Consider the following 18,673-nt stretch of genomic DNA (forward strand, 5'->3'; position numbering starts at 1 on the left):
AGCAATGCAGTATCACATCTGCCAGTACCCAAGAGACATATAGTGATGGTGAGCTGAGCGGGCTCCATGCTTGCCGTGGTATGGCATCTGCACGGGTAACCCAGGAACAAAAGGCAAGAAATGATTGTTTGCCATTGCCTTCATGGAGGAAGGGAGGGAGATGGGGCCTGATGACATGTACCCAGAACCACCCGCGACAATGTTTTTGATCCATCAGGCATTGGGATCTCAACCCAGAATTCCAATGGGCAGCAGAGACTGTGGGAACTGTGGGATAGCTACCCACAGTGCAACGCTCCAGAAATCGATGCTAGCCTTGGTACTGTGGATGAACACTGCCGACTTAATGGTCTTAAGTGGAGACACACACAATTGACTATATAAAATTGATTTTTAAAAAATCGACTTTTATAAATTCGACCTAATTTTGTAGCGTAGGCATACCCTTAGTGGTTTTGCAAGTTTTGACTTGCAACTAGGCAAACCTCAGTGATTTCAGCTGTGTTTTGCATTGAGTGTTATGTATGGTGTGAACCTTAAATTGAAAGTCAAAAGGTGACAGAAAATTAGTAAAATTTGGCAATGTGCCAACATTTTAAGAAAGGGTCTCAGAAAGTCCTGTGAACTGAGCCTGCTGAGTTTCTGTTTAAATTAACCTGAAAATTCTATAATCAACAAAATCAAGTTAACTACAGTGTGTCACCTCTGGCCACCGTCAAAAATTGTCTGTGAAGTATATCTGTAAGGATAGTTAGTGCAGAGAGAGCAGTGAACAGCAGCAGTATTTCAATAGAAAGGAAAATAGATACCAGAAGAATGATAGCTAGCAATGAATGCCAGGAGTAGAGAATAGAAAGATGTGAGAGGGTATAGATGAGGGCTTTTCAAGTGTAGGTTAAAACAGATTATGGGCTCCATCAGTAAAAAATGTCAAGGTATAGGACAAGATATAGGAAAGCCAGAATGTGATGGAGTTGAAGGCATGAAAAACATGGGAAAAGTCTATGTGCAAAATAGTGGCTTAGTGCAACTCCTCTGACTTCAGAGGACTTGCATCCTCTTAGGGCGCTTTTGGAAAAAAAAAATTAAATGGACAAATTTCTTGCAGCTATGTGTAGTGCAAACTCATGTGCTAGAAATTATCATGCACTACTCAGTGGGAAATTCTAGAGAATGTGGTAAAGTATGGCACTAGGACCGTCTAGCTATTCAAGTGATGCCAGAATGTTAGAACATAGAATACCTATTTGCCAATGAAGGGATTTCCAGAAAATAAAACAGTCAACCCATCTATTCTGAAGGCTAATGGGCACATTTCCTGATAGATGAAATCTTGTGTGTTTTGCATGGTTAGCAGTCTAGAAACCCTGGAAAGGATATAGCCATTGTGGAACTCCTAGTTGCTATAAGTGAGCAGAGCCATAATTTTTCTAAAAGTTTCAATATCTCTGAGTGTTTGCTGATTTCCAGAACAGTCAATGAGGCATCTGTCTCCCAAGTGTAAATGGATGGGCTACTTGTCCTCATTATTTTTTTCCTGAAGGATGGATAGGACCAAATATTGCACATTTTCTAGACCAATGAATTGCCATTTGCTTTACAGTTTGAGGTACTTAGGTGAGCTTTGTATGGAAAAACATAAGGCCCACTCCTGAAAACATACATAATCAGCTGCTCAAATGAGTAGTGTCATTGAACTCAGTGTGTTTTCAAGATTAGGAGTACAGATTAGCTGTTATTAATTACAGGATGTCCTATGTTTTGGCTAATAATAAAACAGTGAGGTTTTGAGATTCTTTTGGCAAAAATTCTGCTATTATTTAGAAATCTGGAAAGCTGCTACTATATGTGTCATCATTTGCTATTTCAGAATTATGAGGGGGAACAGACTTATTGAAATTTCCCCCCCACTATGTTTAAATTTGGCGTAAAAGCACTTAAGTGAGCCAGCTGCCTGCACAGAATTTTTTGCAGTCATTTCAGATAATGTAGCTAAGACTTCCCCAGTAATAAAGCTGCTGAGTCAATACATTTAAAAACCTCACCAAATGTTTCTTATTTCTATATGGTTAACTGATAAGACCCTATTCAAGGGTTACACCCTTCCGTATTTACAGTGTTAATACAAATATAGTTATAGGAAGCAATTACTGTTAACATTTATGGAGCATATAATAGGCTATCAGAGTTCTCTTTTAGCATGTTTAATTTAATTAAATTTAATTTTGTGTGTGTGCATATCTAGTGCTTTTGAAAGATGACAGCCCTGGAAACTGAAGAATGAAATCCTCAGTGTAGGTACAGGATAGAAGTACAAGCTTCCCCGTCAGAACTCCCTCTCCACCCTTGTACCTCTACTTTCACCTGAACCTTGACTGCTCTCAGGATTGAGAGAGTAAGTAATTCAGTTTCCATTTTCCACAAAGTTGCCATTTATAATGCTTCTTATGGTGGAGTTATGAAACCGCTTAGCCAATACCACTTGGATATTTTCCATCTTCTGCTGTCTTTGACTCAATAAATAAAAGGCACGATGTGGCTCTCTTTATGGGAATTCATCATATTCTTATGATGTTATGGTGATGAGTGCTTTAAAATATACAATCATGGAAAAGTCATAGAGTGGTGGTTCTCAAACTTTTGTACTGGTGACCCCTCTCACATAGCAAGCCTCTGAGTGCGACACCCCATATAAATTAAAAACACTTTTTTATATATTTAACACCATTATAAATGCTGGAGGCAAAGCGCGGTTTGGGGTGGAGGCTGACAGCTTGTGACCCCCCATGCAATAACCATGCCACCCTCTCAGGGGTCTGACTCCCAGTTTGAGAACCCCTGTTCTAGAGCAATAATAGGAATGAGCATCAATAAAATACCATAGAAATAACTCCACAAATCTCTGGAACTGAATGATCAATTTTATTTCTAAAATGTTTAAAACATCCTGTAGAATGTAATAGAGAGCTATGGCTCTGCTGTAGAACTCTATATGTTGGTTTAAAAATTCTATAGAAAGGTGATCATTCATCAGACTTTTCTGGAATGAAACAATGAGTCAAACACTCAGTGGCATATAAAAGCATTTAAATTTTTATATTCTGAACTTGTCCGAGATAAAATAATAAATGATGTGATTTTGGTGTTTAGTTGTAAACAGTCACAGTACCAGTCCCCCTTCTTGTCTCTTTTTCTTCTAGTCTCATAGATTGTTTCAAGCCAAGGCCAATATAAGTTCTTAATACCACTGTTTCCATGGTCCCTCTGCCTTGTATGTTCCTCCTTTCATCTTATGGGTAACTTAAGAAAAAGCAGCTGTTGTGAAAAAACTCAAGCACAGGTGGGCAGGAACTGACTCGAGGATCAGAATGATCCTAAAACCATTTGGAAAAATGCAGTTATGAGTACTATGAACAGTCAAAGGCTGCCACAAAAGCTGCAATTGGCAATAAAGCTAAGAAGCCATATTGCATCTAGTGGGTAGAACAGGAGGGTGGGAGTCATGGATCCTGGGTTCTATTATCTGCTTGCTTTCCAGTATGACTTCCTGCTCTGTATGGCTTTTGTCAAGTCCTTTTAGCCTTTTTTGTACCTCATTTCTCCTTCCTCTAAAATGGATCAGAAAGGAATCTTTACAGTATTTTGGCTGTGTAACCTGCCAGAGTGGTGTAAAGTGGCCTTAGTGCAAATGAGAATCAGGCCCACTGAAGGAGATTTGCAAAGTCACAAGTGGCTAGGGTGACCAGATGTCCCAATTTTATAGGGACATTCCTGATTTTTGGGTCTTTTTCTTATATAGGCTCCTATTACTCTCCACCCCCGTCCTGATTTTTCACACTTGCTGTCTGGTCACCTACAAATGGCAGTTATGTGCCTAATCCTTATTGACTTCCCCTGGGAGTTGGGTGCCTGGCTGCCCTCTGTGTCTTTGGAAATCTCCCCCAATAATACTTAACTACTAGTAAATAACTTCATAGGGGTTTGATGAAACTGAATTTCTGCTTCTAAAGGTTTCAAGAACCTGGGATTAAAGGTATTATAAAAATGCCAATAATTATCAGTTGCTTTATTTTTTATGAGCTCATTAGTGGCTTTTCCCCAGGCAGAGGGCAACATGGAGTAGGGAAGAGGGATAGCTCAGTGGTTTGAGCATTGGTCTGCTAAACCCAGCGGGCCATTTAGTGACTTGGGGTAAAAATCTGTCTGGGGATTGGTCCTACTTTGAGCAGGGGGTTGGACTAGATAAACTCCTGACATCCCTTCCAACCCTGATAGTCTATGATTCTATGTTGCTCTGCCTCACTGCAGTCCAGAAGGCAGATTTCAGAGTGATGTCTGTATCAGCAAAAACAACAAGAAGTCCTTGTGGCACCTTAGAGTCTAAGAGAAGGCAGATTGTGACTGCTAGTCCTGATTTATCCCTGCTCCTCAGGGGAAGCACCTGTGCACCAGAGGGTCTGGGGCAAAGGCTGTCCACACCTGACACTTACACCTAGGGAACACAAATGTAGTAGCCTTGTGGAGGCTACTTCCCTTTTCATTCTGCTACCCCTCACTCCTTTGCATTGCTACACAAGCTAGGCCATGATCTTGCCCTATTATTTTATTATTACTAGTACAGGTCTGGATTCTTACACAATTATTCCCATTGAGTGTTACTTGGATCTACATATAGTCCCATTAATTTCCATAGGACTATTAGTGACTAAGGTAGTAATCAGTGTGAGTAAGGGGGTGGGGCCTGATCTGTGTAATTTATCTCCCTCTCCCCCAAAGACAGAGAAATTTAAGATAATAACATAATAGAGTACAGAACATTATGTAAGTAGATGGACTGACTGTGCATGGAGCAATGTTAGCCTTCCACCCTGGAATGAGTAACAATGAGATCGTATTTTACCACCTTCATTTTTGTATTCAGTACATTGTTCTGCAGAAAGACAAAGATCTGCCTTAAAAACCTGGCAGGAGGTGTTACATGTAAAGGAAGTGACAGCCATATCATTACTGTTACTGTGCACATCTTACTGTAGCCAAAACAATCTCATATTGAGCTGCAAACTGAATCTGCAGAATCTGAGTGGGACTCACTTTGAGGGAGAAGGCAATGATTTGAGTGTTGGCTCAAGATTGGAGTTTATGAATGAGGATCTTTCCTTTCATTTAACAATTGCAAGGGATATCCCTGACTCTGTGGCTGCTACTTGCAAATGCAAACTGAAACACCAAGGAACCTAGCTATGTGTATCATTTCTAAACTGAATCATCAGTATTACAAACCACATTCAGTAGCAGCTGTTTTAGTTTGTGCATGGTATTTCTGTAACGGAAGTTGCAGCCACACTGGGTGGAGGAACTTCCCTGTCTAGCTGTGGGGATACTGAACACAAGGAAATGCTTATGGTTCTGGACATGATGGCATCTTCTGGTATTTTTCTGCTAGTTTTGGCCTTGATACGTTTCAATTGGCTGTCAAGAATTTCATAGCAAAGGCTGTGTAAGATCAAACACTTTCCATTTTTTACGCTTTGGAGCACGGATGCTTTTAATACCCCCTGAACATTTTTCTGGTGAATGTAAAGCAATATGTGAATTGGTTACTGAAGGGCCTGCTTTCCCCACCAATGCCTGCATATGTTGGCTCTTAGTGTTGAAGGCATCATGAGTGAACATCAACTGAAGATTGCCACACCTTCCCCAGATATATTGTGCAAGTACATATATGCTCCCAAAGTGTTTCTAAAACATCACATTGGAAAAATCATTGTACTGAGCTGTAGCTGTGCAGGCATTGCAGTGTGGACTGTGCTCTGCTATACATTGTCGTGCAACTGCTGTTTTTTTGGTTTCGAAGTCCCAGCAATCTTTGCTGGGGGGATAAGACATTCTTGGTACCCACAAAGCCTGCTGTTCATATTGCTTCTTTAATGACACATTTGGGATCTGTAAGGAATGTTGTGTGGAGATGCAATAAATGTAACTTCCCCTGAACTGCAATGAGAACATATTACTTGAATTTTTGTGGGCATCATTGTATTGGCCCTGTACTACCAGACCCTGTACTACCGTGACCTGACTGTCTGGTAACTTCTGAATCAAGTTACTTTCATCCTGCCTGTGTGATACAGCCATAGCAAAAGCCTGGAGTACACTTGGTTTCTTATTCATTAATTGAGCCTTAAATGATCTGAGCAACACTGATGTATTGTAAAAGGTAAATAAAGACCAGTGCTGAAGATATTTGGATTGAGGCAGATTAATTCTAGGGAGATTATATCCAGGCAGGTCAGTTTATTATTGCTTCAGATTTAAGGCTTTTTAGCAATTATTAATTCCATCTTGTCTCCTAGCTTTATCCATCCAATTTGGAAGAAAAATAAAAATGATCTGTAGTGAATTTTCCTTACTGTGGTCCTCATTCATGAACTCAGTGTTTATGTGCAAATTAAATCACAAGGGCTACCGACGTGTGGTATGTATATTCTCCCTGTTTTATCAATGTGCGTTCATGAAAGCTGAACTTGAACGAATGTACCTTTCATTTCCTCTTTAATATTTCCTTAATGCAGGACCACAGTTTGTTGAATTTTACAAAGAGCAAAATCCAGCTTTGGATTTAAAATTGTGGGCCCTTAATTAGCTAAATAAGGACATTAAAAGTAGAGGAGATTATGTCACTGTTAGAATCTGGGAGCAGAAAGAGGATTTCCCTGACTTCTAAAATATTTCTGTGAAGAACAATAAGGCTCTGATTTTTTTTAGAAGCAATGAGCAGTTCCCATTGACTTCAGCTGGGTGTTCACTGCCTATGAGAATCAGGCCTTATCCAGGTGCAGGAAAAGTAACCCATAGATCCATGGTGAATCAATATTTCTAATGATTGGTTAAGCCTCTAGTGAAAGAGATGCACGTGCAGCTAAGAGGCAAATAGAAGAGCAAAAGCGAAAATAAGCAACCATTAGCCACTCAGATGTCAGTCGGCTTTAGACACGAATGCAAGCCAGAAAGTTCTGATCCAGATCTGAACTTCTCCAGAGGATATTGTGCCCAACGCAAATATATAATTACATGTGAAAACAGGTATCTGTACATTCCCATTCAACTCCCCATTCACAGTGGTCAAATGCATATATGGGTTGGCCATTACATGTGTATCTGTATATTTTGTGGATTCAATTTACATGGAAATATTTAAAAAATAGCCAGAAGTGCTGGGGGTAGTCAGTGGGTTGTGTTCCTACTACTCTGGGGAAGGAAGCATTTGAGCTGCTTATTATATTTCTTCTATAGCAAAGCCCTTTGCAACATTAAGCCTGATTTCTTGACTAGCTGAACATTCTGAAACCTATGAACACAGGCATCTTGAGCCATTAAACTCCTTGGAACGGTAAGTTTTACTGCTTAACTGATGAGAAAGAAGAGGAATTTTAATCAAATCAGGTCTTCTATTTTTTAAAAAAGTGTTTTATAATGAGTAGTTACCATAATGAGAGAGCGCTTTTGTTCATTTAGGGTGTCCCAGCTGAGATGCTGATGCAATAGCCTAGGGAACTGTGTAAATTTTAAATATGCCTCTGTTGTCACTACAGGTATGTATTCAATGTATTTCACACTGTTTCCAATCTATGCCTTTCCAGCCATCAATGCCACACAAAGATTTCCCTTGGGAAAGAGACTAGGACCAGCTTGCAGTTCACATCAGGAACCTTTGAGGGGAAATGGAAAAGGAGAGTGGCATCAGCAGTTTTTGTTCCCCCTCCAAGCAGAGGTTTCCTAGTAAATATCATTCCTTTCTAGAGTTCAAACGCCTTTATCATAGATGACCTAGAAAGAAATTTTCAATTTAAGTTATATGGGCTAAACTTTGACGTCTTTTCAGAGAGATTACTCAGTCCTTACTCAGGCAAAATCCAGTGTGTATGGACCGAGTAAACACTGGGTAAGTCCCTCTTAAAATATACAGGATAGCAATATTAAATCAAGCACCTGCACTAAGTTGAGTACAATGATACTTTTCAATGGACAATGAAGAGACTTTGATTTTAATAAAACCAAGGAGACAAAAGTCATATTAAATGAAAACATGAAGTCAAATTCTGCCCTTCCATCCATATGAACAATACCCATTTAACTCCGTAGAAATAACATGTGCATATCTGAGGACAGAATTCTTCTTATGTAGTAGAGTTTATTAAACTGCTGCATATCAGAATTGATAATGGAATGCATGCAAATACACAAGCAATTTAACTTTCAGCAGTTCATTTTAAGAAAAATAAAAGATGAAATAGTGGAAATATCTAACTTCCATGTATCAGGAAATCATATATAAAAATGTTGTTATTATTGGCTTCTGCCAATCTGCTGTTAGCACTGAATCCTCATTAGTGACCTGATCAGGCCGGATTTCAGCCCCTCTACCTGCTGGGTGGAAATGCATGTCGCAGCAGTAAAGGCATCTGCTTCCTCTAGTTCAAAGATTCTGCAGTGTTTTGTTTGACTTTAAAATCAGTTTTAAAAGTTGTTTGGAAAGTGATTTGAGTCATCCATATTTTTATTTTTGGTTCAGGTCACCCAGCAGTAGCTCTTGGTTACATTCCTCCATTAAAACTGCACATGTTTGCTTTCTTTTATAGTTTTGGAATGACTACAATAAGTTTGTTGTGGTTAACACCCTGAACACCTGGGTAGCAATATCAAACGACATGGCATTTAATTCATAAAACTAGAATTAACATTCTATTTCTTGGAATTATCTACCAATCACACTCCTACCTTTTCAAAGAATAAAATCTTATGAATGGATGATTTGTGTTCATGTAGCTTGAGATATCAGAATCAAACTGTCATGCACAAATATTTAATGTGAACTTTAACAGTGCACAAATATACCTAGTGCCTTTAAGCACACAGAGTACTGTGCCAGCCACAAAGCTGTATAAGTCACAGGATATTTGATTGTGAGTTTTACCCGGTTCATAAAGGAACTTCTTGGACATTCCAGGATTAAGAGCTAAGTGAAGACAAAGTTTCTTGTCTTTGTCAAGATAATTGTTCCACTTGTTTTTCCTATGGATCTTCTGACTCTATGAAGTTTGTATTATACACCCTAGTTAATAGTACCTGTTTAGTTCATATAGCAAGTCTGTGCCTGTATAGCAGGAGTGGCCAAATTTACTGACCTGCCAAGCTGTATATGACAATCTTCAGGCTTGGGGTTTCAGCCTTGCTCTTGTTGAAGCCTGCTGGCAGGCATACCCTGTAGGCTGACGCCCTGAGACCCTCCTTCCTGCTGGGCGGCACCACCAAGACAGAGGTTCTGAGCTCCCATCCCCCAATCTTACAGGTGTAGAATGGGGGGAGGGACAGGGGGGAGCTGCACTTTAACTGTAAAAGAACCGCATGTGGCTTGCCAGGCCTGATCTACACTGGCGGGGAGGGGGATCGATCTAAGTTATGCAAGTCGATGTACTTAAATTGACTTCACTGTGGTGAGTCGACTGTGCAACCCCCATTGACTCCGCCTGTGCCTTTCATGGCACTGGAGTACAGGAGTCGACGGAAGAGCACTTGAGGATCTATTTATTGCTTCTAGACTAGACTCAATAAATCGACTCCTGCTGGATCGATCACTGCCCGCCGATCCAACAGGTAGTGTAGACATACCCACTACAGTTTGGCCACCCCACTATATAAATGTCTATTTTTGTTACAACTTTAACTGAACTAAGCACTGTGGCACACAACTTCCTTTTGCAAGAACAGGATTTTCGGAAGGAAAGCTTTGCCCGCCAGGTAAGACTGTAACTCTAAGAAAGATCGGCAGTAAAAGGATGAGCCAAATCATGAAGGCCTTGTTCAGGAAAAAAATCTAATTGATGTGAGCAGAGACTGCACAAAACTCAAGTAAGAAATTCAGAATTTCTCCCACACTGCTTGGCCAGCCTAGCTTAATTGTTTTCTAGAGCACACCACATCGAGAGGGTGAGAGTGTGGTTTAGACTCAGTGCCAAGTCTATAATTGGTTTTTACTGCTCAGACTGACAACTAGGATCCTAATTAATACCTCTTATGGATTTTTTAAAAATATTGCCTCTTGTTCATTAATAACTGGAATGAGACCATTGATTTGTTTGACAGGCCACTAAAGAGCTGTTAATGACTTCCCATTGGACTGGGAACTGGCAAACTAGGCAATGTTCAGTGGAGGTTGTTGATAGATGGGTTTCACAGATGATATACGCAGTATAAAAGGCTCTATTAGTAGAAGAGGGTTGATTTAAAAATATTACCCAGTATAATTTTCCCTTTGTATTAATTTTTAAACAAAGCATGATTAAACATGAAATAATATGTGTTGATCGGAAAAATGAACTCAAGATTTGCAAGCTTTTGTCTTAGATTGTAAGACCTTATGGGTACAATACCTTGTCTATGCAGCACTGAACAGAATGAGGTGCTTTAGCCTGATTGAAGAATTTGGGTGCTTCTGCAACAAAAGTAAACAGATAAATAATAAACCTCTTATTCTCTCTAGTTACTCCAATGTCCCTATCACAAGTGTTGCACACTTTTTGTACTTTTTATTTATATTTACATCTACACTATTTACCTTTTCAAACAGTAACTACTCAGTCTCTCAACAATATTATTCTGCCCATTGTACAGATTAGGAAATTAAGACAGAGAGCTTAAGTGACAAAGACTAAGTGCCTGTGGGTCAATGACATACAGTGATAAGGACTTACTTTTTCCTGGCTTCCAGGCCTATGGTAATTACTTTTGCCCCTAGTGCCTGCCTGGGCTATACTAATAAGGTTTTAGGTGTCTCTTCTTTGTTCTATAAAATAAACTTGCAGCCGTTTAAAAATAATCCAAAGAGAATTCTCAAAAATATTGGGTAAATGTTTTTGTTGCTGATGGTTACACAAGAAGATTCATGGAAATTATAGATGGAGAAGTCCTATAAGGTCATCTGGTCCAAACTCACTGTCAGTGCAATATTATCCATTATAATCTATTTTCCTGTGTATCCAGGATAAAATCTATATACAGTGAAATAGCAGCTGCTGGCCAGTGGGAAACCTGATGAAAAGTGTTTGTAATACTAATGAAAGATTCAATACCTTTTCTTATGCTTTAATTCCAATAGTTCAAAAAACCAACCAAACAAACAAAAAAACTATTGGAATTAAAGCAAAGTGGATGTGTTTATTGATTATAGGTAACAGGTAATACTTGTGATATTACTGTGATTATAGGTAATACTTGTGATATTACTGTCATATCAGATACATTGTTAGGCATGAAGAATTTGATGCCTGCTATGACATGTAATAAGGGACTCCTCTAAAACGATATGGTCACAGAAAAAAAATTATTTGTAGCATTTCCTATTAGCTATGTCCCTCAACGTTATAAAGGCTTCTGTATTGGTTTTACATTTTAGTTCCATTCATAATACACTGTTCATTAGAGAAAGTCATATCACAACAGTATATTGAAATAATTATATATATTTTTAGCAAAATGCATGGACTGCTTTATGTGTAAAGATAGTAACAGCATTATTCATCCAGGCCCTCTCCCTCAGCAAAGAGAGTGCCCTTTATTTAGTCATCTCTGAAACCAGAGGAATCCAAAGGCACAAGGGCAGAACTGCTGAAATCACAGAAGAAATGAGCATTCTTTACAAATAACCTTGAAAAAACATGAAAAACTGGAACATAAATTAGTGGCCCCAGGGCAAGGGTACTATTGATGAATCAATAATTGGCATGTAAAATTTTGGAAGTATTTTATATATACAACCGTACCCCTAATGTTTTGATCTGAGTTAGTAGGGCATGAGCTCTTCATCGAATGTGGGGGTACTGCAGGAAGTATTGGTAATGGCTCAGCAGTTGCCTCTTTTGCCTCCAAGTTAATACTGATGCTCCATTCTGGAGTTAGGGTTTGCTCTGCCACTAGAGTGCCTGTCTTTTGGATGAGATGTAAAATCAAGGGCCCTGAGCAGCTGTGGTTATTAAAGAACCCGTGGCACATATTATAAGGGTGGGTTCTCAAACCTGTCCCAATTGCCTCTATAATTTCCCTCTGCAGTTCTAAGTTGGCCAGTCGGACACATGCAGGTGTAAGAGTACAGGGCCTAGATCTGTATCTCACAAAGATGGGCAGAATATGGTTGGAACTAGGCATAAAAAAGGAGTTTCCTAAGAATGTTTGTGTGAGTGCACAAAGACAATTCTGGTTGGGTAGCACTTGATTAATGAAATTAGCATAATGTAAAATTAAATTTGAAAAAATGAAATAAGTACGTTATTCGTACATAGTTGCTGTTAAGATATCTCTTAAGGTTTGCATTAGTGGAAGGCTATGTTATGGTGCATGCTGTATATGCCGAGTGAAATATTTGGACACTTTTTCAGCAAAAGAGAATGTATTCTTATATACTGTTAAGGACACAGTTTCCTCGCATCTGAGCAAAGACTTAGGACTTGTGCATTAGGTCTGGGGTTTTGGAGGTGCCTAAGGAAATTAGTTATCCAACTTTAGGCTCCTTTGAAAAGCTCAGTCTAGATCTAAAATATGCTGCCACACCCCCCGCCAATAGGAAATTTCACCAAGCATCCAGGTATCCAGGAAAGTGGAGTGAATATGCAAATAAATCAATATCATTATTACAGCTTCCATAGCGCTATTTATGTTGATTTTAAATTTACTTTAATTTTACATCTCAACCACATTTCCAACATGTATCAGAATTTTGTACTGCAAATGCATAACTGAATTGAAGAGCACGCAGTGTGTCTTGAACTTTTCATAATTTATATTAAAAACTCTACGTTAAGGAAATATTAAGGCTAAAAAATCAAAGCACTCAAAAATTAGGAAATTCCACAATTAAGGTTACCTCTGCCCTTAGCCTAAAATCCCCAGAAAAATTCCGTTTGAGGCATATCTCTGGCATGGGAAATTTCAGCCCAAGTGCTTAAAAACTGGCAGAATTATAAGCAACTGACAGCAGGGTCTTAAGACAGGAAGTTTTGGGCAAACTTAAGCCATTGTCAATAGCTTTGCCTACAATAAACTTCTTCGGAGAGGGGGAAACACTATCAGAATTTCCACCATTCCACCTCTTTGGAGCACCTTCCTGAAGTGAACCCCTGCATTCTCTTCAAAGTCTTTTCAACAGAAGAATTACTCTTTTCCTGTGAAGTAGTTATGGCTAGGCTAAAAATACTGAAATTTGTCAGAGCTGGGCTGGCTGGCATCTAAGGACAATCAACTGTCAAGTAGCTGCCATATTAGGTTTACATCAAGTTGAAGAAAGCAATCAATCCATTCCTTCTATCAAGTAAGATTCTCCATTTGCATGAGTTGAAAAAGGAGTTATAATCTCAATTATGGTCTTCTTCCCTTTCCAGTTTCAGCGGGGTTAATGCTAAAGAATCACTGGTGCTGAAGTAACTAGTCAGCGAGAAATGAAGTACTAAAAAGGTTGCTATTTACTTTGGCCCATTGCTACATAACATACATGTTTGTCAATGTTCCTCTCTTCAAAAGAGAGGAAGGACAACATAGATTTTGATACTGCTTGTGTCTCTCAGGTCACTATATTTAGGGGTTGGAGTGGGAAATTGAATCGGCCGCTTTTAATCATATAGTCACGACCTTAAGATTAGTTAAGGGAAGAAGATAATCCAAAAATAGTATTGGGCAAAGAATATAAGGCTGGTTACTTAGTGAGAGGAAGATATATACAATGCATCATTTCAGACATTATATTCTTGTAATTCTCCTCCATTCTCATCTTCATTTTTTCCAGTTCCTATATTCTTGTGAGAATATATTTCCCCAAGCAAAGACATGCATGAAGACTATTATCACAGTATAATACAATATCAGTTCACAGAGCAAGCCTTTTTTGAGTAGGACTGTCAAGCGATTAAAAAAATCAATCGTGATTAATCACATTGTTAAATAATAATGGAACACTATTTATTTAAATATTTGTGGATGCTTTCTATGTTTTCAAATATATTGATTTCAATTACACCACAGAATACAAAGTGTATAGTGCTTAGTATATATTGATTTTGATTACAAATATTTGGACTGCAAAAAACAAAAGAAATAGTATTTTTCAATTCACCTCATACAGGTACTGTAGTGGAAGCTCTTTATCATGAAAGTTGAACTTGCAAATGTAGAATTATGTACAAAAAATAACTTCATTGAAAAAGAAAACAATTTAAAACTTTAGAGTCTACAAGTCTACTCAGTCCTACTTCAGCCAATTGCTCAGACAACCAAATTTGGTTATAATTTATAGGAGATAATACTGTCCACTTCTTGTTTACAATGTCACCTGAAATTGAGAACAGGCATTAGCATGGTACTGTTGTAGCCAGCATTGCAAGATATTTATGTGCCAGATGCGCTAAAGATTCATATGTTCCTTCATCTTCAATCACCATTCCTAGGACCTGTGTCCATGCTGATGATGGGTTCTCCTTGATAACAATCCAAAGCAGAGTGGAAGGCACTTCAGATTCTTAAACCTTGGGTCGAGTGCTGTAGCTATTTTTAGAAATCTCTCATTGGTATCTTCTTTGCATTTTGTCAAATCTGCTGTGAAAAGGTTCTTAAAACGAACATCATGCTGGGTCATCATCTGAGTCTGCGATAGCATGAAATATATGGCAGCATGAGGGTAAAACAGACCAAAGACATACAGTTCTCCCCCAAGGAGTTCAATCACAAATTTAATTAAAACATTTTATTTTAATAAGCATCATCACATGGAAGCATGTTCTCTGGAATTGTGGCCGAAGAATGAAGGGGCATACAAATGTTTAGCATATCTGGCATGTTAATATCTTGCAATGCTGGCTACAAAAGTTCAATACGAACATCTAGTCTCACTGTTAGGTGACATTGTAAATAAGAAGCAGGCAATAGCATCTCCTGTAAATGTAAATAAACTTGTTTGTCTTAGTGATTGGCTGAACAAGAAGTAGGACTTAGTGGACTTGTAGGCACTAAAGTTTAATTTTGTTTTGTTTTTGAGAGCCGTTATGTAACAAAAAAATCTGCATTTGTAAGTTAAACTTTCAGGATAAAGAGATTGGACTACAGTACTTGTATGAGATTAATTGAAAAATACTATTTCTTTTACTTATAATTTTTACAGTGCAAATATTTGTAATAAAAATAATATAAAGTGAGCACTGTACACTTTGTATTCTGTGTTGCAATAGAAATCTATATATTTGAAAATGTAGAAAAACATCCAAAAATATTTAATACATTTCAATTGATATTCTATTGTTTAACTGTGAGATTAATCGCAATTAATTTTTTGAGTTAATCGCGTGAGTTAACTGCAATTAATTAACAGCCCTACTTTTAAGCTAAATACTCAGAACTCTTCATCCCACTTGAAAATAAATGGCTAGTTGGCTCAGATTTAATGAGTGTCATACTAGGAACTCAAGTAATATCATAAAATCCTGGCCCCACTGATGTCAATGGGAGTCCCATGGTATTCTCCACTTGCTGGTCAGTCAACCTTTTTAGACCTGGTTCAGGTTTGTCTTAGCATGCGTTATTCACAAAAGAAAAAATATCATTGCTAAGTAGGCAAGGAGTTTCCACGTGAACATTGAATGAGTATGCATTACTGGGAGCAACCTCTGAATTCTTTTCATTCCAAGCCATAAGCACAGCAGCAAACTGATCACTGCAAATGTACATAGGAAACTTCAAGAAGGACCTTTTTGAGATGCCACAAGCAACTCAAGATCTTAAAAAAGTCTAATCTTTTCCAATTTGGCCTTTGGATACACAAATTGTCCTGGCAACAAATATATTTCCCAAATGGGTATTTTTATTAGCAGGAGCTATTAGTGCCAATACCAAAATCAAAATAATGTCAGAAAATGTGGAATGTCTGTCAGTTAACCTAGAGTTCAGAGATTTACATATATAGTAGATATAACAAAAACTTTGTCACAACTGACTTGGAGGACAATTCTAAGAGATTGATATTTGGTAAATCATATGTTGTCCTCATATAAAAGCACAGAGAGAAAATGAAGTTCATTAAGAATAAGAATTAAGAATCCTGCAGCAAAAAAACTTCAGGACCAGAGAAACTGCTGAACTCCAAAAAGAACAGGAATTTATTGTTAGTCTCTAAGGTGCCACAAGTACTCCTGTTCTTTTTGCAGATACAGATTAACACGGCTGCTACTCTGAAACCTGCTGAACTTCAGTTCATTTGCAAATTTGACACCATCAGCTCAGGATTAAACACAGACTGTGAATGGCTAGCCAACTACAAAAGCAGTTTCTCCTCCCTGGGTGTTCACACCTCAACTGCTAGAAGAGGGCCTCATCCTCCCTGATTGAACTAACCTCGTTATCTTTAGACTGATTCTTACCTGCATATTTATGCCTACCTCTGGAAATTTCCACCACATGTGTCTGACAAAGTGGGTATTCACCCACAAAAGCTCATGCTCCATTACGTCTGTTAGTCTATAAGGTGCCACAGGACACTTTGTCGCTTTTTAAGAATACTGACTTTGGCACATAATGTTGGAGGGCACTGGAAAATTTCTCTTCATAATTATACTGTAAATCTCCAGGTTTTCCTTCTTTAGTTTTCACAAACCTGCCATGTAAGTTTTCTAGTAAAACAACATGATCAGATATTTGCTGAGACAAAGGAAAACTGATCTGGCGGAGGCATGATTTATACATTATTTTACATTAATTACTCATTAAAACAATGTGATCATTTTTTGTAAAGATAAAAAGTCACATTGATATCTCGATAAGGATTTATTTAATTTAGGACTTGATTCTACCCTTTGAATCTCTATTGCTTATTTCTAAAGTAGGGCAAAATCTAGAGCTAGTCAAAAAGGGGATACGTTTTTGCAATAATGTTAATGGAAATGGCCCCTTTTCCATCAAAATTTAAACAAAATAATTTTTTTGATCAGAGAATCATAGCTGGCCAGAAATGCATGAAATAGTCACAATATTTTTACCCTTTTTATTGAAATTTTATTTGTTTAAATTGAAACTTCAATTTGCAACCAAGCCTATCTATATCTTTTGTGTTATAACAGTTGCTGTAGCAGCCTCTACGCTTAACAGTTTGGTGCTCTAATTGTCACCTTTCAAAAGTGCCACAATCTCCAGAGGATTGGCACTTGAATTAAAGTAGATGGGTTTAGTAAATGTTAGTCTACTTCAACACTATGATGTGTAAGCAGATGGATTCTTGGATCAATTTACTGGGCATAATTTCCTCCAGAATTTTTCTTGAATAACTTGATATATAGGCCAGAACCACAGCAAAGAATTTCAACTAATAATTTCTGTATCAAGTTCATAACTTCTGTTTCAGCAAAAGCATATCTTGTAGAAAGACATCCAGTCTTGATTTAAAGACTTTAGTTGATGGAGAATCTATCACATAGGTAAGTTGCTTGCACAAAAATGCGTACTCATTTCACAGCTACCTTTTCAATGAATTTACCACAATTATGAGTGCAATTTGCACAAATTTGCACAAAGATGAGTATTGAGGTTTATAAACATCCATCTAAATATATATTTTTTCACAAATGTAAACAAATTTTGCAAATTTTTTCGGTACACCTACATGCAAATGGATAAATAAATTCAGATTTCTGTACTCAAACGTTTGTCTTCCTTTCTGAGCCCAGTATGACTATCTGGATAGATATCAATATGTGGTTTTTAATGTCTAATCCCACTCTTATCATAAGTGGTCTTTAAAAATCAGTTCAAAAGATGCTCTACATCTTTTGAACAAATTTCCGGTAGTGATTTGTATGTAGGCCTCAAGGCTGGTGTGAACGTACAGCGAGCTCATACCTCAGTACATGTCGTTTCCCTGTAACATACAAGATTTTGTTCCTGATTCAAATGTCTGGATCTTTAATGCTTCGCAGGTAATGAGTAGACCTTTGCCATTAATTTCAAGGGAGAATTTAAATACCACAAAAGCTTCCACCCTCTCCTCTCCCAAGCTATTTCACTGTTTGATGTTGTGAAGTTCATCTAGGGCATGTTGTAATCACATTCCATGATTAGCACATCACAAGTTCCCCCCCACTGCCCTTTTGGTGTAGAGGCTCTGGCTTATCAAGATCCCTTTGTCAAAGCTGCATAAATTCCCAGGTAGGATACACAGGTTTCCCTGTATGTTGCATACAGCTGTGCAGAACACTGATAACTCCCCACCATCTCATTTTTAGCCTTCTCTTAGGAATTCCTTTCCAATGTATTTTGGTTAGTGATGTAATTGGCTATTTGTGCAGTTAAAGCAAACTCTCAGGTCATACACTGTATGTTTACTCTTTGGCTTTGGGGAGAGTTTCATTCAGAAGAAATTGCTTTTGTTTCTTTGCCTTCCCATGGGAAAGCTTCAATTTTGGAAATCATTCAACAAATGCAAGGTACGCAGAGGCACTACTTGAGTTTGCCAAACCTTTTGTTTATAGACAGTGGTTACCAATTACTTTATCACTTTAGTACAAAAGCTCCAGAGATTTTTATGCACGCTATGCTGGACTGGGCTTTGATTTCTTGACGAGCCATACAATTATTAAGTTTCTTTATTTGCTAT

This window comes from Gopherus flavomarginatus, chromosome 5 (assembly GCF_025201925.1).
Source record: "Gopherus flavomarginatus isolate rGopFla2 chromosome 5, rGopFla2.mat.asm, whole genome shotgun sequence".
Lineage (NCBI taxonomy): Eukaryota > Metazoa > Chordata > Testudines > Testudinidae > Gopherus > Gopherus flavomarginatus.